General features: G+C 40.0%; 1 pseudogene across 1 annotated transcript in view; it reads right to left on the bottom strand.

Annotated features, from left to right (window-relative positions):
- Window positions 1-25,788, bottom strand: part of LOC149263171 (uncharacterized) — a 104,144-nt pseudogene that overhangs the window by 61,087 nt on the left and 17,269 nt on the right. The window contains exon 2 of the transcript XR_016249597.1: window positions 8,785-9,076. The product of XR_016249597.1 is annotated as an uncharacterized LOC149263171 (transcript). The remainder of the gene's footprint in view (window positions 1-8,784; window positions 9,077-25,788) is intronic.

The following is a 25,788-nucleotide window of genomic DNA, read 5'->3' as shown; positions in this document are numbered from 1 at the left end:
TCATGCAGGACTGGGAGATCGGATGCCAACAGGAGGAAATGCTTTGGAAACAAAAATCTAGGATTCAATGGCTTAAGGAAGGTGAAAAGAACACTAAATTTTTTCACAGATCTGCCATTGATCACAAAGGTGCTAATAAAATATTGAGAATAAAGGATGATCAGGGCACCTTGGTACAAACTCATCATGAAATCTCGAGCCTTCTCATAAATCATTTCAGCCAGATTGCGCGGGAACCTGATATTGACAGAGAGGAAGCTATTAAGGACCTTTTGACTTCTATCCCCAAGCTCATCACAGAGGATCAAAACAAGGCTTTAAATCGAGACATCACCTTGGAAGAAGTGGAAGAAGCTGTGAAAGATATGCCAAATGGTAAGGCACCAGGGCCGGATGGCTTCACCATCAACTTTTACAAACCCTGTTGGGAAATAATCAAGATAGAGGTTTGGGAAGTGGTGGAGGATTCCCGGCGTTCCTCTTCCATCCTAAAATCCCTCAACTCTGCGTTCATTACCCTTATTCCAAAGGAGGAGGAAGCTAACACTCCGTCAAAGTTTCGGCCAATTGCATTGTGAAGCAGAGAACGAGAACTTTAAGATACACAGAATTTTATATATATAAATATTTTATTAAAGAGATGAAAATTACAGATGATGATTGATTACAATGGGGTTCCTGGCTTATATACCGCCATGGACACCCTTTGGGAAAGGGCATGATCTTATGATCGTGCCCTTTCGTCTAACTAAAACTAAAATTAAATAATAACCTAAAATTAACTAGTTTTTTACATAACATTGCCTTCCTCTCGAAAGAATGCTTTGTCCTCAAAGCACATGTAACGACGGATGTTGTTGACAAAATGCTTCATTCTCCAAAGAAGCGTTTTCTTCAGGTAAGTTCTTCCACTTGATCAGATACTCCAAGATGATCAAAGTCACACACTTTAAAAGATCTTGGATTAATCTCTCAATTTCCGCTTTTTGGAGATGTGGATATCGGTATGGCTTGATGTTGACGGGATCTAACCTTGCCTTGACTTCTATTCTATGTTCAATTTCCCTATTAGGTGGCATCTTCATAGGTAGGTCCTGAAATACTTCTTCATGTTTCCTAATTAGATCTTGTATCTCTGGTTACTCCTCACTGGTCATATTTGCAGATGACATTTCTAATTGGTGACATTGTACTACATAAGCAGGTGCTCCTTTTCGACTCAGCTTCATCATCTGAGATGATGATACAACTTGATTTTCTGGAGCTTGGAATCCGTGTAGTTTGTACTTCTGACCTCCCCATTTGAATTTTATAAATTGTACTTGATGGTTAGCGACATAAGTACCTAAAGTTCGTAGCCATTGGATACCTAAGACTACATCTACTCCTCCTAACGGTACCATGAAGAACGGAAACTCTAGGTTAAAGTCTTGAATCTGCAAATTGACCTTATGGCATTTTCCCACCTTTTCAATCTTCTTACCGTTAGCTACCATCACTTTCATGTTTGGCAAGGGAAATGAAAAGATATTGAGTCTCTTTGCCACGGTTGCATCTAAAAAATTGTGTGCTACCTAAGTCGATGAGAACCACTACGTTGTTCTTCTTTATGTGTCCTTTTAACTTTAAAGTCTGAGGTTGTGATATACCTGTCATAGCTGATAATGACACTTGCGGAATACTTCCGTCATCTAATTCTGGTGAGAATTCTGGGGCGTCTTCTGTGTCTTCTATGTCATAATCTTCACTGTTTGAATCATTGGTTGCTTCACAATTATATAGGTTCTTTGGTTCTTTTCTTTTAGCACATCTATGTTTGGGATCCCACTTCTCACCACAGCGTTTACATTTACCATCTTTTATCCTTTGCATTTCCACATTAGATTTTTCATCTTCACGACGATGTGGTGGAACATATCTTGTATTATTTGAGTCCACATATTGGGGTATCCTTCGTCTTGCATAAGTTTTTTCCGCTTTTGACCAAAATATTGGTTCGGATTTCTTTTCGGTTGTTTTTGCTTTTCGCCTTGCTACTTCTATAGATGTAATGTCATGCATCTCAAGTTCTGCTTGTAAATGGATTTTGAGTCCCGAGATGTATGACTGAATTAGACGAGATTTTGATAACCCAGGTACTCGTGTTACTAAGGTCTCCCATTCTTGAATGTATTCATCCACACTTCCTTTTTGTCGTAATTTGATGAGTTTTGAAAAGAACTCTTCTTCCTTTACACCTTGGAATCTTTTGAAGAATGCATCTTTAAATTTCCTCCAGCTAATGACGTGTGTTGTCTTTTTCCACCACATATACCAGTTATATGCTTCTCCCTCCATTTTCATGGATGCATGCCTGAGCTTTTCGTCATCGTCATTGATGTCATATATCTCAAAGTATTCTTCTGCTTTATTTATCCATGCAACATTGTTTTTTTTGTTTCCATCGAATTTAGGCATCTCAACTTTGGCCCTTCGCTGGTATGTTGCTAATGGTTGAGCGAAAAAAACGTGTTGATTGGCAAAGTTATCCCAGAGTTGCTTGTTTGTAAAGGCTGTGTTACTCGCTTCTTGGTGGGTGTTGCTGATTTTTTTGGGGATTCAACTTTTTCATGAGAGTCTATTGACTTTGTTGAATCTGACGAGATATGTTCTTGATTCTCTTCACCTTCTTTTAGTAGTTGTTTAGGTGTACAATTCGACCTTTTACACAGAGTTTTTAGCATTGTTAAGACCTCTCTGATGCCTACTTCTGTCTGAACATGGTAATTTTCTATCTTTATTTCTATTCGATTTGTCGTATCGTGAAGATTTTTGATTTCATCAGCTTGCTCCCCAAGCTTGATTTTGAATTCATTTAATATTTTATTGACCTCATCGTGGTTGCTATTTATCTTATGCTCTGCATCCAACAATTTTTTTTGGAAATCCGCCATTGTCATTGTCGACATTGAGCGGGTTTGCGGGGGCGTGTATTTATTTGCCAGCAAAAATATTTTTCCTCTTTTTTTTTATTAGCGAACATAAATTTTATACATATAACTTTTAATTAATTAAAATAAATTTAATTAATTAAATTAACTTATATATATATATATAACTTTTTAATTAATTAAAATAATTTTAATTAATTAAATTAACTCTTATATATATATATATATATATATATATATATATATATATATAACTTATAACTAAATTAAAGTTATATCTCTTATATATATATATATATATATATAGATAACTTATAACTAAATTAAAGTTATATGTTATATAATTTATTATTAAATTATAATATATATTACATATAACTTATATATATCATATATTATATATATATATTATATGTGTGTTTTCTATGGACAGGCACGTATTACCCTATAATTATTTAAATGACCAAATGGACAGTCACCTAATGGACAGTCACGTCCCAATGAAAATGTCAACCAATCACTGTTCAAACCTTTAGTTTTTTTTTCCCGCGTTATTATCCCTATCCCCGTCCCCTTCAGCGTTATCACCGCAATTAAAAGGAACGCAACAATTTAGTGTTATCACCATAGGGAGGAAAAAAAATAACAGTTCAGTGTATCCGCAGCGTAATGGAACCGCAAGGCCCACGCAATGGAACACAGGAAAAATGACACAGGTGTCTTGTTGATTTCGCGTGTCACGTCCCTGGTTCTGTTAATGTTTCAACGTATCACTCAAGGTGAAATACGCACAGCGAAAGCAGTCCAGGCGGGAAGTGCGTAGACAGGGTGAATACGGCAGCAGACAGAATAATGATACGTACAGTGACAGCAGTGGATGGATGCGTGAACCAGCACAGGCTAGAGGATTCGACCGCTCTGATACCAATGAAGCAGAGAACGAGAACTTTAAGATACACAGAATTTTATATATATAAATATTTTATTAAAGAGATGAAAATTACAGATGATGATTGATTACAATGGGGTTCCTGGCTTATATACCGCCATGGACACCCTTTGGGAAAGGGCATGATCTTATGATCGTGCCCTTTCGTCTAACTAAACCTAAAATTAAATAATAACCTAAATTAACTAGTTTTTTACATAACACATTGTGCAATGTTTTGTACAAGATTATTTCTAAAGTCATAGCCAACAGACTAAAACCAATTCTTCCAGGTATCATTTCGGAAGAACAATCAGGCTATGTAGAAGGGAGATAAATTATGGACAACATCTTGCTAGCTCAAGAGATGATTCATACTCTCCGAACTCAGAAAAAAGCGGGCATGCTAATGCAGTTGGACCTATCAAAGGCTTATGATAAAGTCAACTGGAACTATTTGGAGGCTATTTTAGATGCCTTTGGCTTTGCGAAACAATGGATAATATGGATCCTAGCCTTGGTTAAGTCTACCAGATTTTCCATCCTAGTTAACGGAGCTCCCACAACCCAATTTACACCCTCCCAAGGTTTACATCAAGGGGACCCCCTATCCCCCTTTCTGTTTGTTATTCTAATGGAAGGTCTTAGCCAGTTAATCAGAAGAGCAAAAGAGGATGGAATTATTCAGGGACTCCAACCCTTGCCCTCAAGCCCTGCAACAACACATCAGCAGTTTGTCGATGACACAATGCTGCATGGCTCGCCCTCTGTCAAAGAAGCTCTTGGTTTCAAAAATATTCTCAATCGCTTCAGTCTGGCCTCAAGTATGGAACTTAATCTAGCTAAATCTTCCATTTTCTTTTTTAATATGCACCTAGCAGTCCAGAAGAATCTTTCTACCATCCTAGGTTTCAAGAGATGCAACCTCCCTTCAAGATACCTCGGCATTCCGCTGACTGATAAACCCTGGCAAAAAATGCATTGGGAAAGAATTATTGCCAACCTAGAGAAAAGATGTCATCATTGGACGCACAGAACCCTCAACTTTGCAGGCCGCCTAGTCCTCACCAAATCCGTCCTCCAGGCTATTCCGCATTACATGCTCTCTATTCTCCCAGCACCTAAAGGTGTTCTTCAGAAAATCCGACTCATCCAGAAAGTGTTTCTTTGGTTGGGTAATTCAGGGAAACAGAAGTGGTCTCTAATGGCATGGGATAAGATCTGCAAACCCAAACATTTGGGTGGGTTAAATCTTCAGGACCCCTTCACCGTCAACCGAGCCTGTGGTGCCAAGTTATGGTGGAGGTGGCTAAAGGAACCGAATTTACCCTGGGCCAAACATTGGAAAGCAAAGTATGCTAACAACTACAGCCTGCAGAATTTGATCAGAATGCAAGAAACCCCTGATGGATCTCCAATTTGGAACCTTGCCAGAACTAATCGGCACATAATTCAGGAACAGAGTTTTTGGGAAGTCCGAGATGGACAGACTGCCCTGTTCTGGGAAGATGCTTGGCAGCAATTACCCAAGCTGGAAAGCCCTGAATTCTTAACCATTCAAAGAAGAAACCAGGAGCTAGGGAGGACAACAGTAAACCATTACTGGAAACCTAACGATAATAACCAAGCATGGAAACAGTGGATATTCAACGACACAGAACAACCGGAAGAGGAAGATAACAGTATAAGAGCACTGCAGACAGAGCTAGACAAAAGAAAGATAAGGAATGCACGGGATGCAGATCAACTGCGTTGGGGCAAGCTCAAGGGGGGCAATTTCTCACTCAAAGAAGCAAGAGTTTATATAGAAGAAAATGAACATAAGGAAAAAGTTAATTGGTACAGTAAAGTTTGGGATGCTCAGCTGTGGCCGAAGATTAAAACTTTCCTGTGGCTCTTGATGCACCGAAGAACGCTAACCTAGGAGAACCTTCGGAAAAAAGGGTTCATAGGTCCCTCACGCTGCCCCTTGTGTGAAATTGAGGAGGAAACCATGAATCACCTCCTCAATACTTGTGAATGGACAAAAAGCTTATGGAATTGGATGGAAGCCATATTTAAAAGAACAAGCAGGGAAAGAAACTCAATTCAGGAAAGCATAGGGAACTAGAGAAGTAATTTTTCCAAAACCCAAACGGTCAATACATTATGGAAACTTATCCCTGGGTTTATAGTGTGGACGGTTTGGAAAGAAAGAAACAGAAGAGTGTTTCAAAATGAGACTAAAACCATAGAATTTATTAAAGGCACAATTCTGCAAAACATGAGAGAAATGGTTCTCACCAGAGGGAAAGCAGAATAGAACAAGGATTTCTCAGTCTCTGACTTACAAATTCTGAAGGCATTTGGCATAGAGATAGGATCCATCACTGTCTCTTCAGATCCACGACAACAACAAGGCCCCTCCGTGAATGCCTGGTCTCCACCACCGACAGGCTTTCACAAACTCAACTTTGACGGGGCTTCTCGTGGAAATCCTGGGCCTGCAAGTATAGGAGGTGTTCTGCGAGATCACAAAGGGGAATACAACATATTTTCAGTCAATCGTTGGGTGAAGGAACCAACAATGAAATGGAATTTGCAGCTTTAGAGCAAGGGTTAAGAATTCTAATTCGCCTGAAAACAGGAGCCACAGTGGTGGAAGGGGATTCTCTTTTGGCTATCAATGCAGCAAGGAGAATGCAGATGGGGGCGAAACTGAGTAAGGTAACGAAGCATTGGAGGCTGGCCAAGGTCACAGAGCTCATAGCGGAGCACCTCTCATGCCTTGACGGAATCATCCTGCAAGCAGTGAGAAGAAAGGCAAACACAGTGGCTGATTGTCTGGCCAACTACGGGATCGATCATCACTTCACCTACCCGGACACCTGTTGGCATGATGTCACATGCACCAAACTTCGGAATAAGTGCTCACTTCTCTCGAGACAAGACATTAGTTAACGGAAGAAGTGGTGTAGGGGTACGAAGGATCACGCCTTAATAGCGAATGAAGATAGCCAATCGAAGGAACATCAGGCGACAGACCCATGAAGGACATGAGGAAGAGTGGGAAATCATCCACAAGGACAAGGTGCATCGAACGAGGCGGACAACCAACAAAAAATATGATCAGTGTCGTCATCAAATCACAAGGGAGGACACATGGCATTCAACAAATAGGCTCAAGCGTGGCAGAGTTAAGACTCTGGATACGTATCATGAACAGGAATTGGGAATTCGTAATAGCAGTTATTATGGCAGGATCAGCGCCTATCCGACGGCGAAGTGGGAGATTTCGGGCCAAACCTGGCCACCCTCTACTATATCTAAAGCTTCCCACCAGAAGATCAAAACACAGCTCTCTCACGACTTGCAACATAGAAATCGCAATGCTGCTAGGATTTTCAGGGTGTCCGTGACCTACAATAGCATTATGGTGCGTGAAGGAAGTCGGAATGTTTCGGCTAACCGGGACCTGCAGAAGGCCCGAGAGGCCTATGAAACCCGAACTACCCAAAAAGAAAAGCGCAAAATCGAAGAGCTCGAAGCGGCGGTAACAGAGGAGGAAGAACATTTGGAAGCGCAAGATCTGGAGAAGGAAGTGGAATGGCTTTATGATCCAGGCACTGCAACTACTAGAGCAACTCAATTTGTTCGAACCCAGGGAGAAATGTGGAGGATGAAAACCATGCTGGCCAAGGCACTCAGCATGCAGGCCGAAGACATCAAAAAAGCTCACCAGGCCATCTCTCTCGTTTCGACAGAGCATTTGGCTAGGCTTGATGCCATGGAATTCAATCTCAGTGCCCTGACTCAGGAAGTCGGAGTCCTCTCGCAGAAACTAAGTGTCCTCATCAGTCTCCTCAGGCACTCCATGCGTCAGGGATCCACGGCTGCAGTGGAGGTCACGGAGGAGGTGACCGACACTAGTCAAGGGAAGCGCACCACTCCTCAGAGGAATCTGCAGCCTGAGAAAATGACTGCAACGGCCGGCCCGAGTGCTCCCAGTAAAGATTATGTAATCTTAAAGCTGTAATGGCTTCTCTGTTTCTGATCTCTCTTCTAGTTTTGGTATGTTTTGTTCCTGGCTCCTACGATACTGGTTTCTCGTAACTGTAGAGGTCCTCCTGGTCCTCCATCTTCCCTTTTGGTACTATTGTCCAGTCGCCCATAGTGATGAATTGTTTTGCTGTTTCAAGCTCCTCTTTAGGCAGCCCTACGTGGTTAGCCTCGGGGTCAGTAGATGAGGTTTCAGCGACTCATAGACATTTTGAGCATGCAAGGAAGTTTTAGCTTTGTCTGTGCGTGAAGACCATTTTGTATATTATGTATTTTATGAATTAATATAAAACAGCTGATTTACGAAGAAAAAAAAAAAGAGTTGGAAATATCTTGTAAAACAGACAAAAGAACTCGTAAAATCTTTGAAGGCAAGAAAAAAAAACTGGTGAAGCCAGTCATAATATATAAGTTACCAAAGATCTTCTAAAATTGGCTTCAATTTTTTCAATTGCACTCTCAAAGAATGACTTTCTTTATTTCACAATTAACCTCATAGTTGGTGAAAGTCCATAACCGTCCTTGTAATCAAAGTCTATAACCGTAACGTAAAACGAACGAAAGATTAGGGAATCCGTTGAGAAATTAACCTACAAATTGGTAAAGTCAACCTGAAATCCAGTGATCATGCTTGGAACATGAATGCGACCAAAGATTAAGAAACTAATAGCATAAATTCACCTAAATTACAGTGACCCTCACCGAAAAAGCTCATCAACCCACGTATTACAAACACAGGAAAGAACGACTAAACTTAGGTAAATTCCACGTGGAGGAGCGTTTTTCAGGCCCATTCAACAAATATGCACATTAATTTGAACCTTACCATTACAATGTGTTGAAAATTCTTTTAGAACAGTGAAAATTATTGACGAAAAAGCATCCTACCTGTCTGACGGCTTGGCTCTGGAAGTAAATCACGCAAGTGGAAGTCGTAGCCTGGTCAACGCTTATCTCAACCGAGGACTCACCCCGGGCATGCGCGGCCTCGATGGCTGCACTACATGAAGCATCGTATGAACGCCAACGCAGGTCATCAGTTTGCCATTGCCATTCCACCAGTTGATTCCCTGAAACGGAAGAAACTCCTGTCGCTGCTGACTGAAATTTGAGAAAGTCGCCATGACTGTGGAATTTGACTTTGAGAAAGACGTCATGATTGAGAGTCTTTTAGACTCAGCTTACTTGAAATAACGCCCATTGTCTTGCATGAATTGCTTTCTTAAATTTAATATGTACAACTAGTTGTTTTTTTGGTTTTTTTCCATGGAATTAGATTAATATATTTATTTACTTTGGTTTCAAAAAAAAAAAATATTGGTTTCGGACCGAAGCAAAAGTTATTTTCCACGAGTATTCCTAGAAATATTATTTTTTATTCAAAATCTCGAGTTCTTCCTTAATTTTAGCTCAAAATCTCGAGTTCTTCCTTAATTTTAGCTCATTGTACTCTACTCTTGTTCACCGTATTTTTTTTATTTCCTTAATTTTAGCTCAATGTACTCTACTTTTATTCACCATATTTTTTTTATTTGTTCTGAAGATTTTTCTAATTTGTGGGGAGTAGACTAGTTGAATTTACATCATGTATGCACATGGGCAAACCAGAATCTACATTATGTATAGATAATGGGCACCCCAAGTGTATGTCATAGGTGACATGAGAGGGGGAATATTGACGGCTTCCATGGCGTTAATCAATTCAAAACTTGTGGGAAACTATCTCCAATTTTGTGGGTGCCAAGGGTTAGGGTTTTGATTTTGGGACCATGTTTGTTAATATTATTGCTATTTTATTATGGGTTTAATTATATATTGTACAGATGTTTTGCTATGTGTTTTTGTGAAAAAGGGTTATGTATTTATGAATTATTTTTTAATGTAATGATATGGTAATTTTTAATGTTATTACTCTTAGGTAAAAATCTCCTCCAAAACAAAGTCTCACAACACAGTGTCGCTGCAACTACTGAACGCGCACAACCTAGCCCTGGTGAGCACAAGGTTCCAAGCCGGCCCTCCTGCGGCCTCCTGCCGTATCGATGGAGCAGATGGATTCTTCAGAGGATGGAGATCCACACACAGATAGACAACAGGAACAGGAAGAAACTGCAAATGCCTTCGCATTTTTAATATCTGCCATTGGACCTCCTAAAACCAGGCCGTCAATATCTAAGTTTGTGAAGAAAATTGATGATATTACTGAGATATCCCTCCCTCCGACTCTTCCCCGTTGTGCAACACTGTCTCTAGCAGAAAGAGGACTAGTTGGACAGTTTACAAGCTTATGGCCATCCCCTAAATCTGTTCAAAAATGGGTCGAAAGAAACTGGACTTCTTCAATAACTGGGAAAATCTCCATAAGATTCTGCGGAAGAGGGTATTATACCTTCCATTTTGAAACAAAGGAAGACCAAGATTTAATCTTCAGAAATGGTCCATACTTCATGGACATGCGAGGGTTATATTTAAACAGATGGACCTTTAATTTTGATCCTGAAATGGATGTACCCAGCACAGTGTCGGTCTGGGTAAGACTACCCCATCTCCCTCTTCACTGTTGGGGAGATGAATCGGTGAAAGTTATCAGAAATGTTGTGGGAAAATACATTGACAGATGTGAACCAAAAGAGAACATGCATGCATGTGTGAGGATCTGTGTTGAAGTGGATCTAGGGAAAGGTCTTCCGGAGGTAGTAAAGATCAAAGTAGATCAATGGACGCACATACAACAGCTGGACTACAAACAGATTCCCTTCAAGTGCAAGGTATGTCATGAATACGGTCATTTTGCAAATAGATGTCCAAAAAAATAAGAAAATGAAAATGTAGAAGAACCCGAATTCAAATGGAAACGAGTCAAAAGAAAAAAATCGACAAACAAACAGTCCATTCCCCCTTCAAGCCAACCTCAGGCTCCCCCAAATCCTTCCCCATCCTCTCCCATTACAGACAACTCCTCCTCTTTCCCTTTCATCCCTTTCCAACTCCAACCCTTTCAGCCCCTTGGAAGAGCCTTCAACTCTCCTCTGTTCCCCTTTTCTCCTCACCTCTCCTCCTCCTCCCATTTACTCACGCCATCAATCCCTATTATCCACCGCACCCCTCCTCCTCCATCTGTGGACAGAATACTAACGAGAAATCAATCTAAGGAATCCCTCCAAACCCTTGAACACCGAAAGAAAGCATGCAGAAAATCCAACAAGGAGCTTAGAGATGAAGCGGCAGCTAAAGAGATGGCCTTAGGAACGTAGCAGCCCATGGATTCATTCTTTGGGAAAAGTTCCGAGAACAATGAGAAAAATCAAAATCAGCAAAGAGGGAAAGGTCCCTCGTCCCATCAAACAAACAAACAATGATTGTGGTCTCCTGGAATTGTCGTGGTGTGGGAACACCCTTCAAAGTAAATGCAACAAGAGATATTTTAGCAAAGGAAGACCCATATATATTTATGCTCCAGGAGACCAAAACAAGCTGCCAAGAAGCAAAAAAAAATGATAAAAAACTTTAAAAATTATGAAGGAACAACTTAACAAGCCATAGGGGCCTCTGGAGGAATTTATACTCTATGGAGGAAAGGAAGATGGGAAATGCTACAGCAAAAAAAAAGAACAATACTAGATCCGAACATATTTAAAGGAAACAAACACCAAGGAGCAATTTTGTTTTATCAACATATATGCTCCCAACCATTACAGGGAAAAAGAGCAATGTTGGAACACTGATCTAGGTGAATGTTGGTGGCCACCCACCTATCCCACTGGGACCCCCACAACTATCTCTTTCAGTTTTTCAGTCTCCTTAATTGGAGCACAATATACTATTTTTGGCAATTTTTTGGGTCATGAACTTCGGAGCCGTTTTGAGGCCCTAAACGACATTTTTGGGGAAAACTGGAAGCAACATGGGTCCATGGACCGATGATGCTCATCCCAAAGTTGTAGTCCTCGAATAGATATTTCTAACGAGGTATTGTGCGCGTCAAACAGAGATCGTATGCCAAAGTTATGACCTTGGGAAGTTGATGTACCAATTTACCCAAAACAGGGCCCATATTTGGCGTTTCATCTCCTAGGGTTAGGTTTTTGGATGTTTAGAGTTTTCCATTATTTTTCAACAATAAATAGGCCTTCGAGCCTCATTGTAAGACAGTTCAGAGACATGTAGCCGCCACATCTCTTCTTAGAGATAAGCTACCATCGCCCTAATTGGTTTATCCCCATTTCTGCTTGCAAGCATATTTCAGTATTTTACATTAATGAAATGAAGTATTATTTCTGTTGCACCTTTGTATTTATGGTTATTTCTGTAATTTGTTGTGTTCCTATTTAGATCCGGATCAAACACGGTACAAGAAACTTTAAATGAAACACCCAACAGAAAAGTAATCTTGGGAGGAGACCTCATTCTGGTTCTAAACATAGAGGAGAAATTTGGAGGGACCTACCACGTAGACCCATCCAGAGATGCTCTTGAAACAATCATGGAACAAAACAAGCTAATAGATATCCCTCCAAGTAATGGAAAGTACATGTGGAATAATAAAAGGGTTGGAAAAAGTAACATAAAAGAAAGATTGGACCGAATATTGGTACAAAAAAACATTATTTCCAGTTTTAATTCAGCAAGATCAAAAATTATACATACCACGGCATCTGACCACAAGTCGGTTGCAATCACTTTGGGACTAATGGACAACCAAGGACCGTTACCATTCAAATATTGTCCAATATGGAACAGTAGTGAATATTTCATAAAATTAATTTCAGATGTATGGTCTCAGAAGGTCACGGGATCACCTTACTTTGTGTGGGAAACCAAGCTTAAAAATTTGAGAAAGGAAGTGAAAATATGGGCAAGAGAATGAAAAACAAAATAAAAAAAGAAGGGTAGAGATGATAAAAAAGATGGAGAATTTATAAGAGGCAAATGAAGACAAGGAGGAGGATAAAGAAGATCATCTACAAGAAAAGGAACTTTTTTGGGAAATATATAGAGAAAATCGGAAAGAAGAAGAAGAGGTGAGATTAAAGTTAAGAAGCCTATGGTTGAAAGTAGGGGATAAAAACACAACATTTTTTCAAAACTCCATGAAAATGAGAAGAGCAAGAAATCAAATTGATAAAATCCAAGTAGACAGACAAGAAATTAAGAGAGTAGAGGAACTAAAAAAAGAGGCACACAAACATTTTAAAAATCTACTAACAGCAAATGGAGAAGCAGTAGATTATGATAATTTTCTGCAACATATTCCAAACAAGATAAGTGAAGGACAAAATGCAAAAATAATGAAAGAAATTTCAAAAGAAGAAGTAAAGGCAGCAGTATGCAGCCTTCATCTGGATAAGGCACTAGGCCTGAATGGCTTCACAATCGCCTTCTATAGGCAGCATTGGCAAACAATAAAAAAGGACTTATTAAGAATGGTAAGGAATGTGTTTAAAAACAAAAAAATGGGAGGCAACACTAAATCTTCCTATCTGGCCTTAATACCAAAGGAAGCTAATCCTTCCACTTTCAACAGATTTCGGCCAATCTCCTTGTGCAATTCTTCCTACAAGATAGTAACAAAGATTATAGCCAATAGAATAAAGAAAGTTCTCCTAGAGATAATTTCGGAAAATCAAGGAGGTTTTGTCCCAAACAGGCAGATCATTGATAATGTATTGGTGGTTTAGGAAGCTATTCATTCAAGCATGCAAAGAAATAAAAATGAATTATTATAAAATTAGACATGGCCAATGCTTTTGATAGGGTAAGCCTCCCATACCTCATGGTTGTCCTAAAGAAATTCGGGTTCTCAAAAGAAATTATTGAGGTCATCAAGGCTTGTATAACTGATCCATGGATAGCACCACTTATAAATGGAAGACCCAATGACTTCTTCCAAAGCTCCAGAGGACTGAGGCAGGGATGCCCTCTCTCTCCATTTTTATATATAATAATGTCTGACACTCTAAGTAGAGAACTGGACAAAAAAGGGCAAGAAATAATCTTAACTGGCCTGCAAATCTCGAAGGGAATTAAAAGTATCAATCACTCCATGTTTGCTGATGATACTCTCTTGTTGGAAGGTGCCTCATGCATAATTGCTCAAAGATTTAAAAAAATCATTGATAATTTTTTGGAGGTCTCTTCTGGCCTCTTAAATAATGCTAAGTGCATAATATATCGTTGGAACACCTCTTCTTGAACCATGCAAAGAATATCACAAATTCTTGAGATCCCTATAATAGAAAGTTGGAACCATTTCTTCTACCTTGGACTACCCATATCCAAAGAAAATCTGAAGGCGGAGTTGTGGAGTAAACAAATTGAAAAAATGAAAGAGAAAGTTGAAAAATGGGAATGATGTGGTTGAACATGGCAGGCAGGGTAATTCTAATTAAAGCTATGCTCATGGCGCTTCCAATATATAAATATGCCACAATTTTGGCTCCGGCTAGTGCACACAAGCAAATGGAACTAATCATAAGAGGCTTCCTCTGGCAGGGAGGGAAACAAGAGAATACAAATTTCAGTTTGGTAAAATGGGAGCAACTCTGCGTTATGATAAAGGAGGCTTATCTATAAGGTTGTCTAGCTTCGTAAATGTTTCTCTAGGGATTAAAATCATATGGAGAATGATTATAGGCAAGGATAGTTGGTGGAAAAAAACTCTAGCTTCAAAATATATGAACCATCCAAGAAAAAATATGTTGTCCAAAAATGTACCAATAAGACCGTGCATGCAAGTCTGGAAGCTTGTTAAGAAAATGATACCAACAATCAGCAAATACATCTCAAAAATGCCAGGTAATGGCAAAAATATCAAGGTATGGGAAGACAGAATTATGGGGAAGGATCCTTTAAACCTTCTTGCAGGCCATGAAGACATTCAAAATTGGATGGAGGACAAAGGAATTACAACTCTTCACTCCATTTCTCATTGGGAAAATCGAATTTGGCAAGAGTGGTATATTCTAGGTATCCCTCCAAATCTAAAAAGACAATGGGATAGCTTACTGCACCACCTTAAAGGATCAGCTCCAACAAGCATGGAGGAGGAAGACACAATAGTATGGGACCTGAGTGGAGGAAGCTACACAGTTAAGACTAGATATACAGCTCTACAAGCACAACAAAATCAACAAGACTGAGCTCATTGGAAGTCCATATGGAAAATTGAAAGTCTCCCAAATATCAAAATTTTCATTTGGACCCTACTAAAAGGGAAAATACTCATTGCTGAAAATCTCAAGAGAAAAGGATTCTTTGCCCAGTCAAGGTGTCTGATGTGTTTAAAGGAAGAAGAATCTATTCAAAACCTCTTTCTGGATTGCATTGTCACTAAAGAATGTTGGAAGCTACTAACCAGTCCTTTGGAACTTGAACTAAATTTCTCCAGAACTTTCAATGATTTTTTCATAGAATGGAGAAAAACATATCCCTACTCAACAAAGAACAAGGCAACCATTAAAAGGTTTTGGGATAACCTTCCAGCTGTCCTCTATTGGCAGATATGGCTCTCAAGGAATAAAAGCATCTTCAAAGATCAGGCACCAAAAATTGAGAAGATATTGTCAAAAACATGGGTACTTACCTCTGAATTTTAAATATAAAGGGCACAACAACAATTGACAATAGTCTTCTTCAACAAGAAGAAAGGAACTGGATCAACAGGGCAATAATAAGAAATAATGGAAATAAAAATCTCAAGGAGAGACCTCCAACACAGAATTGGAAAATTAGATTAAGTGAGGAAGAGTTTACAACTTGGAAAGGAAATCAAAATAGATTCTGCCTCTTCTTTGACGAGGCCTCCAAAAATAATATGAGAAGGCAGGTGCTGGAGGCATCATAAATGATTCTCGAGGGAAAAAGTTGATCTCCTATGAATGGGGTGTTATAGACATTTTTGGGCACTGCAACCCCAATCATAAATGTCCATAAACCAAGGGCTCTTAAGTCCCTAAAAGTGTTGTTCCAACCTCTAAAATAACAAGGTCAACTGATTACATCTTCTCCCAGAAGTTCTCCATGAAAAAACTGCTCAGAACTGGTCAAAACTGGACCATCTCACCTGCTCCATGGTCAAAGTGCGCTGCATCCCACCTAAATACTCATGGGAGGTGCGATGCATCTTGAAAAGCCCTTCTATGGGGTGCAATGGGTGAGAGTGGACAAATGGCAGGGTCAATCTACAAGGTGGAGGAGCAAGGAATCTTCTAGAAACTTCTCCTGTGACACTTGCCTCTCTGCATTCGCCCAAGGATGAGTAAGAGATCATCAATCTCCAAGTGGTTTCAAGAACTATCAGAGAGAGGACACTAATCAAATCTCAAAAGCTGACTCACTCCCCTTGCAAACATCTATATATGGATCCCTCATCCCAGAGATACAGAGGCTGGAATTTTGTATCTTGTAAGGAAGTGCTGCTGGTTTCTTGGTGCAATATCATAGTGTTGGGTGATCTAAGCTTTTCATGAGGTGAAGAAGGGCTTTCTTGCTGAGAGGATGATGTTGGGTCAGAACAATTGGTTGTAATCCTCTTTGCTCTTTCTTGATTATCAATAAAGCTATTCAAGTTTTCCTCCACATTCTTGTATGATTGATGTTACGTGCATTTGTGTGGTCAATATATATCTGGTCCTATAGTGTTTATGATAATATATCTATGTTCTTGGATAGTGTTATGCTGCTTTGATTCTACAGGTGCTCTGTGAAGCTGGGTAGACAAGGAAGCAAGTAGCAAAGATCTATCAGAAGGGAGAGGAATCGAGCAAGGAACCAAGCGCAGGACAGAGGTTGGTCTCCCTATTCCCCTCTTATCTATTTCTCATAAAGGAAAACGAAAGTAGTTTTAGTTTGTTTGTTTCTAAGGTAGCTACCAGCCTTAGTGGGACTAGCAGCTCTGCATAGACACTAGTTTTCCCGATAACAAAATGGCGACTCCACTGGGGAGCGAATAGATTGTTTGTTTATCTGCATTTGTTTACTTTATAAACTTACAGATGGAGCCTGAAGTTAAGCCAGCTAGCCTTCGAACTGCATTTGCTATGCAAGTGCAAAGTAGATCAATGCTGCTTCAGTCTATCTCCGGGTTTTGTTTATGAACTGAACAATTGATTTACAAACTCTCTAATTGCCCTTGTGGTGGCTTTAGTAACCTCTTTAGATCTACCCCTGTGATTGATTTACTGATTACCACTTGCTCGGCCTAAATCCCTGAACTGAGCTGCAAACTGTGACCCGAAACCCAGTAAAGTCTCGTCCCTGGTCCAGCGCACTGTCTCTTCTGTGAATTCTAGATGCATCGCACTTCCCGAGTGTAGTAGGTGCGCTGCATCTCCAGTTCACTGTGTTACAGGTGCGCTGATCAGACAAGGCCTTTCCTGCTCCTAGATTTGGTTTCTGTGTTCACTCTTTTCAGCTCTATTCAAGAGTTTTGCTGCCTGTAGTCAGTACACCTCTGTTGAAACCCCCTTCCTTGCCATTATTCCGCCTCTATTGTGCAAAGGACTGTAAATGTTTTTATGTATTTTGAGCCATTTTCAGTTCTCTTTTATAAAGAAGCAGCGTAATGGTACAATCATTTCTTGATTTGAAAGTGTCGCAAGTGTCGTTTTCAGTCATAGAAGAGAATCTTATTGTTCTTGATTGTCGATTACACTATTACTCTTGTATTTGATTTGAATTAGTAGTTTTTCAAGTGTCGAAAGCAAGTTTTCATTTCCAAATCGCAAAGTGTCGTCATTGTCCTCATTTTGTCTTGAAAAGAAACTTGTTAGTAACGTCACTTTGAAAAATAATTCAGATTTGCACTTAGCTTTCTTTTTATCATTCACACATTAAGAAGGCTGAAAACAAATACATGCACGTGCATTTGCATTTAGACTGTTTGTTGGTTTGATTTAGGACAGTGCATATAGTGTGTGCTCTTTGCTCTATGTTGAAAGAACACCATCTCTCTTTCCTTAGTAGCTAGGATTTTCATTGCAAAAAGAATATTAAACGACTATTTATCATCTTAGATTGCATTTTAGGAATTGTACATCTACATCACACGGTGAACCTGAAAGGCAAATTTCTTAAGCAAGATCAACTGTAAAATAAATTTAATGAATCTAAAAATGCTTTGGAACCTAACGCACAACATCTAGAAGTCTAGGCTAGAGACGTATTCCGGCATCGTTAAGCCTGGTAACTGTTGTTCTCATTGTTGGTTGGGTGATTCCTCCACTTTGAGACGATAAGTGCTAGTACGGACTTGTGCTCCCATGTACCGTCGAGTATATATTGGGAGACCATAATAGGCTTTATCCTTTATCCATAGGAAGCCGTGTCTACCGCCCTATCGATCACAATGCACTGAACACAACATTCGGGAAGATTGACTGCCGTACCGTAAAAAGTATTCTGCAGTTTTGCGATTTGTTTGGTATTCCCTCTGTCTAGATTTCCAGAGCAGTCCCTTTCATTCCTTTTCAGACTCCTTAAAGGAAAAGGTCCATCTGAGCACTTGTCACTTTAGGCTCATTAAAAATCGAAGGCGACTACAATCATCTTTTGTTTTTTCTCGACTCTTAAAAATTGAAAAAACAAGTTGTGTCAAAGCGTCTAAAAATTATTTTAAACGGAATAAATATCACCTATCCTACGTTGGTCTCAGGTTGAGAATAATGGAGCCCACCAACCAAGGAATTCCCCTTGGGGGAAATCCTAGTCCCTTCTCCTCTTGGGGAGATGTTGGTGCGCCCCATATGGCCACATTGTCGCTTCCAGGATTGACAATCAGCTTGCCCGTATGGCTCTTCTCAACCTCTGTCGTTTAGAACCCCATGATTCCTGAACAATCAAGTCAGCAACTAAACGATACCAAAGTTCCCCCCAACCCTCTACTTTGTCCAATTCTTTCTCTCCTCCTTCCTCTTCGCTTGATGAAGCTAGTAAAGCCAAAAATCAAGTAACTGAGAAGAAGAAGGAGAAGAAGAAGAAGAAGGAGCCAAAGGCGAAAAGGGGCAACCAAGCATCGTCTAGCGAAAATCCACACACTGCACCGACTAGGCCTAAATCGCCATGTGTCATTTGCAAAGGAGACCACTATCATTGAGATTGTCCTTGCATCCCTCGGATCTTAAGGGACTGGTCTCCTCGTTTGCACAATCCGGTGTCGTCAACCTCTGATGATCATGTTGAAGGTACACCGTCAACTAGTGAAAGTGAAGCCCCTGGACAAAAAGGAAGATGTAAATTTCCTTGTAAATTGTGTGAAGGTGATCACGCCGTCCACCGTTGTCCCTTCTTAGACGAGGCTAAAAGAGTTTTGGACGACCGTCCGATTTCACCGTTACGTCTTCCTCCGGGATATAAGAAGCTCTTGCCGAGTCCGTCACTAGTTGAAAATTCGGCTGACATGCCCTTGTGGTCGGCCGAAGCGTCTATCATTGAAGATAAACCATCTGAATCCACACCAGATGAAAGTCAAAAGGTCGAGGCGGCAGTTGACCCGGTCTTGCCTTCAGAGGATCCATCTTCAGATGATACAGTCACTGAAAAGAACAAGGATGACAGCGTCCAAATTCTTTTCGTAAGTACAGACTCCGATGAACATGGGGGCAGCCTACCCGTTCCTTTACCGCAGGAAGGAAGTTCGTCAGAGTCATATCCGGCCGTCTATTCGGTCCCACCTCCAAGCAACCTAGTTGTTTCCTTCGATTGGAATCTACTAGGCAGACCCCGCTTACCGGCTAGTGTACCATTTCGAATCATCGCTCAAATATATAGAATGGTCATGGTCGGTACCATCATAGATGAAGGGGCTTCTGTGAGTATCCTTTCCTCAACTGCTTGGAAAGCACTTGGTTCGCCATCGCTTTTGCCTGAGATGAGAAATCTAACAGGCTTTGACAAAGGAACCAGTCGACCGTTAGGGATCCTTCCCAATGTGCCGATAACGTTGAGAAGGAAAACCGTTCACATGAACGTAATGGTAGTCCAAGGACCCCTGGATTATAATCTACTCCTCGGACGAGACTATATTTATTGCATGGGAGCGATTGTCTCCTCACTCTTTAGAGTAATGTGTTTTCCGCATGAAGGAAGAGTGGTCAAGCTCGTAGACCAGCTTTCATTTCCCGGTTCACACATAGAAAATAATCATATACCAACCCTGAATGGTCTTTTCACGCAAGGAATGTCTCATCAATCCCCAGTCCGTCCTCCTGATGAGCACGAGTGATTCGGAGGATATGACTGAAATCCAAGGGGCATGCACCCTGACCTATTTCGACAGGAAAAACTTGGGTATAGGGTAGGTTTTCGCGGAGAGTATATGACTAGCCTGACACACCCGTCCATTTTGGAAAATGGGATTAGACCGGAATAAGATACCTCTGTTAAGGTAGGCATTTCCGGATAAAACAAATGTTTTGTCTGCAAATTGAGAGGTAACCTGAAAAGGTAATAAAACAAATGTTTTGTCTGCAAATTGAGGGGTAACCTGGAAACTCTACTTCGCTATACCTGGGGGCATGCAAGCGAAGAGCGACCATTTATTTTTTTTAAATTTATAGGTCCTCTAACCCTTTAAACTCGTAGGATTGGTCGTTTCCTAACTTGCATAAAGAAAGGATGAGGGGCAAAGCTTTGAAATAATGTCGTTTTGATATGAGACATCCTTATTATACGACTGGATTAATCGAGCAGTTTTAACGCGGAATTCAAGCTCGTTAAAAAATAAACATAAGCAATGAGCAAATGTTCCCCCAAAGTTTAAGCTCATTAAAAAATGAACCATTTTCTGGTAAATAACCATCGTGAATGTATTACCATCAGCCTTTGAAGCCTTGGTTGTGTTCTCATCATCACCTCCACTTTGTTTTGGCCGATCATTCACCTCCATTTGATTGTTTACCCTTTTTGAGGAACAGCTGCGAAGAGTGATCTTGTTAGCCTTCCTTGTGACACTGTCGTGATTGGAAAATTCCAAACCTTACCTGGAATCAGCTGCTACCCGAATTTATCACTCGTTCCTCAAAAAACGAGTCTCCTTTAAGCTCTTTTCAACTGACTCGTAAAATATGAAAATATTGCCGAGCAATTGGCCTCTCCAGCTCGTTAAAGGGACCGGAAGTGTTATCCCTCCTTTAGATTTTAATCTTTTTGGACTTGAGGGATTATTACACAAAAAGATCGAGCGCTTGTTTTGTTTGGCTCGTTAAAAGTACCGAAAATTCATCCCTTTTGTATTGTTTTATACTTTTTCGGACTCGAGGGATTATATGACGAAAAAGGATTATTGGAGTTTTCTTTACGTCCCTTTTCAGACTCTCTAAAATTGAAAAGGACCGAGTTATCCTTGTCGTTAAACTCGTTAAAACCGAATAGTGACAAACTTGTCCATACAGACAAGAACGAGTTTCACTATCGCTAGGCTCGTTAAAACATAGCGATGGGTTTGCCCGAAGGGCAAATTATAGAACAAGCATATGTTATCCTCCTCAAGCTTGACAAAAATAAAGAGGTACTGGTCAGTAATGAATGGGGAAAAATTGGGAAGAAAACTTGAAGAAACTTTATCGGTAGCAAGTCGCTCTTGAACATGACACTTTCGCTCCGCATCCGAGTCAGGTTGGGTTGTTCCATTCACTGGTCACATCACCATGGTTCCGTCACAACATCCATATTTGGGGTTAATGCTACCAATCCATCATGTCAGTGTCACCGATATGTTCAAGAGAATTCGTTCAGAGAATTCACCTGTGTCTCACCCACTACAATACATTCACGCTCCATTCTTTCATGACCGCCACCCTGAACCTTATATCACCATATCGTTTTCACCTCCATTAAAATAATTTGCTCAGTTCCGTGTCATTGATGTGGGATTCATTAAGGCCCTCCTATGATGGATCGCTTCTTGTCGACATCAGCACATTATCCAAGAAGTCGTTCTAGGAACAACCCTTTCAGTACTTTGAAGCTTGCATGCCTCAATGGCAAGTTTCTCACTTCCGGCGACAGGTTTACATCAATGGCCTTCGACCGAAAGATTTTGCATGGTGTTCGACGCCAAGTCCCTTATTCACACCACGTGAATTGTACTGTAGTACCTTGAGGGTCATCATCATTATCGGTGATTCCTCTCGCGCCTGTTAACAGCTTACATCATTGGCTGGTAATCAGGCGATGTCTTTCCATGTTCGACTCTAGAACATCTCTCACATGGATCGACTTGTACTTTGAGTGAAGATCGAACGAGATTGAAGACCCCGGATCTAGTTTCATCCATCTGGGCTGCGATATATATTCAGGAAAATAAAGACATCAAATGTACATCATTACTACACAGATAATCATCCAACCTAAGGGATGATGGCTCTACCAGAATCATCAGTCTACACTCAGACGATTATCTGTCTTATGTACATGAAAATGAATTTATAATGTTGAGCATGGGAATGCCCGCCTCAACTAGATCATGAAAATGTTATGAAGATAATGTATTGTATTGTATCTTATTACAGGTCGCCTTCCAGCTTGAAAGAACTTCAGATCCTCATGATAAAGCATTTCACCCGACATCAACAAATTAACGACCTCATGCTTTAGGGGGCAACTGTTATAGACATTTTTGGGCACTGCAACCCCAATCATAAATGTCCATAAACCAAGGGCTCTTAAGTCCCTAAAAGTGTTGTTCCAACCTCTAAAAGAACAAGGTCAACTGATTACATCTTCTCCCAGAAGTTCTCCATGAAAAATTGCTCAGAACTGGTCAAAACTGGACCATCTCACCTGCTCCATGGTCAAAGTGTGCTGCATCCCACCTAAATACTCACGGGAGGTGTGATGCATCTTGAAAATCCCTTCTATGGGGTGCGATGGGCGAGAGTGGACAAATGGCAGGGTCAATCTGCAAGGTGGAGGAGCAAGGAATCTTCTAGAAACTTCTCCTGTGACACTTGCCTCTCTGCATTCGCCCAGGGATGAGTAAGAGATCATCAATCTCCAAGTGGTTTCAAGAACTATCAGAGAGAGGACACTAATAAAATCTCAAAAGCTGACTCATCCCCTTGCAAACATCTATATATGGATCCCTCATCCCAGAGATCTAGAGGCTGGAATTGTGTATCTTGTAAGGAAGTGCTGCTAGTTTATTGGTGCAATATCATAGTGTTGGGTGATCTAAGCTTTTCATGAGGTGAAGAAGGGCTTTCTTGCCGAGAGGATGATGTTGGGTCAGAACAATTGGTTGTAATCCTCTTTGCTCTTTCTTGATTATCAATAAAGTTATTCAAGTTTTCCTCCACATTCTTGTATGATTGATGTTACATGCATTTGTGTGGTCAATATATATCTAGTCCTATATTGTTTATGATAATAGATCTATGTTCTTGGATAGTGTTATGCTGCTTTGATTCTACAGGTGCTCTGTGAAGCTGGGTAGACAAGGAAGCGAGTAGCAAAGATCTATCAGAAGGGAGAGGAATCGAGCAAGGAACCAAGCGCAAGACAGAGGTTGGTGTCCTTATTCCCCTCTTATCTATTTCTCATAAGGGAAAACGAAAGTAGTTTTAGTTTGTTTGTTTCTAAGGTATCTACCAGCCTTAGTGGGACTAGCAGCTCTACATAGACACTAGTTTTCCTGATAACATGGGGTCTAGGGGAAACCTCAAATAACAGGGCAGAGGCTTACAGTTTGTTAATGGGATCCAAGATCCTTAAAAAAAGAGATTAAAGACCCAATAATTTTGGGGGATTCGACAGTCATTATTGAAGCAATGGCCAACAAGAGAAATCCATCAAATGCAACCATGAACAGGATTCTTAAAAGAATTAGGAACAATCTGGCAAGTTTGGGCAATGTCACATTCAAGCACATCTTGTGTGAGAACAATAGCTTGGTGGATCATTATGCTAACATGGAAGTTTCCAGAATGGAAGGAGAAGTAAGAGAAAATAAGGAGGTTTATCATAATTCGATTCCATAGTTACTGACGAACCAACAACCATGATAAAAAACACATTTTTCCAAACAAATTTGAAGATCAAAAAGAGGCAGATTCGAAGGAAAATAGAAAATCATTGCAAAGATATACCAATAGCTCAAATAGCATGGAGGTCTCGTGACTTCTATCAAAAAATCCTAAGAAAATCAAGGCTCAGTCATAGCTCGAAGTTCAAGGATGTACAACCACTTATTCCCTTGCATATATGCATGAATAGCAATTTTCATGATCACTATCTCACCCTTCTACCTTCCTTAAATTACGAGCCCTCCATTTCCTTACGCATATGCATATCTCTTAATGCTAACCTTGTAGCCTCTGCTTCGCACTTACTTCCTTGGCCCTCTCGCATAACCTAGCTGAGAATCCTGGACATTTCTCTTAACAAGTCATCTACAAATTATTAGTGCTACTATTCCTCTCCCTTATGCGTGCAGACTATTGTCAGTGTTCTGCCTAAATTGCTAGACATACATCCTTTGTATTGTAAGAATATATAGGTTGTGCGCTTCTCCGAATATGTTGTCATCATCTCAATCCTTCAACAAGCCAACATTTTAGTCAAGCACCACACTGGTGGATTATTACAGTCCTTATCAACAACTCCAAGAAGGAAAAAAAGACATCCATACTACAAAAAGCAGAAGCGGTGTCATTTGTTCAAGGGAAGTGAAAGCCTTTTAAGGTTATGCACAAGTAGGAACTTCAGGAAGCATTACAATACCACAGAGAACCAAACTACAGAAATGGAGTTTAACCTGATGGAGAAAGCATCCCAAAATGACAGTTGCGCCACTTGCAAAGCAAATAAATTCATGATTGGCAAAATTAAAGAAACAATCCATGTTGAATATAGCAACAAGAAATCCTAAAAATTGAAATGTTATAAATAACATTGCTATAGATAGCATTTTAGGTACCAGTCTTGAAAATAGCAACAAGGAATGATAAAATATAAATGCTAAAAATAGCATTGCTATAAATAGAATTCCAGGATAGATTCCAATTTTAATTAGTCCCTGAATTAAAATTCAAATTTGGCCTCAGCAGTTGTCTAAAAAATAATTAATTAATTCATCTTGAATTAATTAGTTGGAGAAAATCAAACATGAAGTTTATGTGAAGACATCTAACAGTTATCCCTTTGATTGAGGAAGTTATCCCTTAATTAAGGAGATAAGGATGAGTTGTATTTGAGTTGTAATTAGTTAGCTCAGTGAACTGAGTTAAGTCCAGTTAGATTAGTTCCAACAGTTTGTGGAACTGATTGTGAGTTCAGTTAGTTAATGCATGCATGCATGTAACTAGTGTAATTCAGATAATTGGATATTCTCTCATAAATAACTCATGCATGCCAGTTCAGACAGAGACCCAGTTGAGATTAAAGTAAGGGACAGTGTACTATCAGTTGGAGGAATTTTCCTATAAAGGAAACTCATCCATGCAGAAGGAATTATTTCCTTCAAGATTGCACAGTGATTTCAGAAGTCAGTGTTGTGTGTGAGGTGAGAATCACACAGGTTGCAACTAGAGGACCCAGGAGAAACTACGCAAGGAAATAGGAAGCTTGGAGGACTGAAGGAAGGCATATGTGTTGTCTATTTTGTCTATGAGCAGCAATGAGGGATTGTACTGAGAGCTGGATAGCTTGAGAGTTAAAGCTTTGTTTAATCCTGAGATATTTCCACTTGTATGATAATACAGATAATGGGGTTTTTAGCTGAGGCTTTCCCCAGAGTATTCTTCTGTGTTTCATGTGTATGATTTCTTTTTCTCTTTTATATGTGTTCCGATTGATCTTGCTCAAATTGATTAAGCTTCCGCAAAGTTTGATAGTAGAAGTAGATCAAGTATTTTGCTTTAGTATATTGCATTATCAGGGGATCTAGGGTGAAATTTC

This window comes from Pinus tabuliformis, chromosome 6, assembly GCF_031772625.1.
Source record: "Pinus tabuliformis cultivar Carrire ecotype Pingquan chromosome 6, CPIR1, whole genome shotgun sequence".
Classification (NCBI taxonomy): domain Eukaryota; kingdom Viridiplantae; phylum Streptophyta; class Pinopsida; order Pinales; family Pinaceae; genus Pinus; species Pinus tabuliformis.
This window is presented reverse-complemented; position numbering and strand designations above follow the sequence as displayed.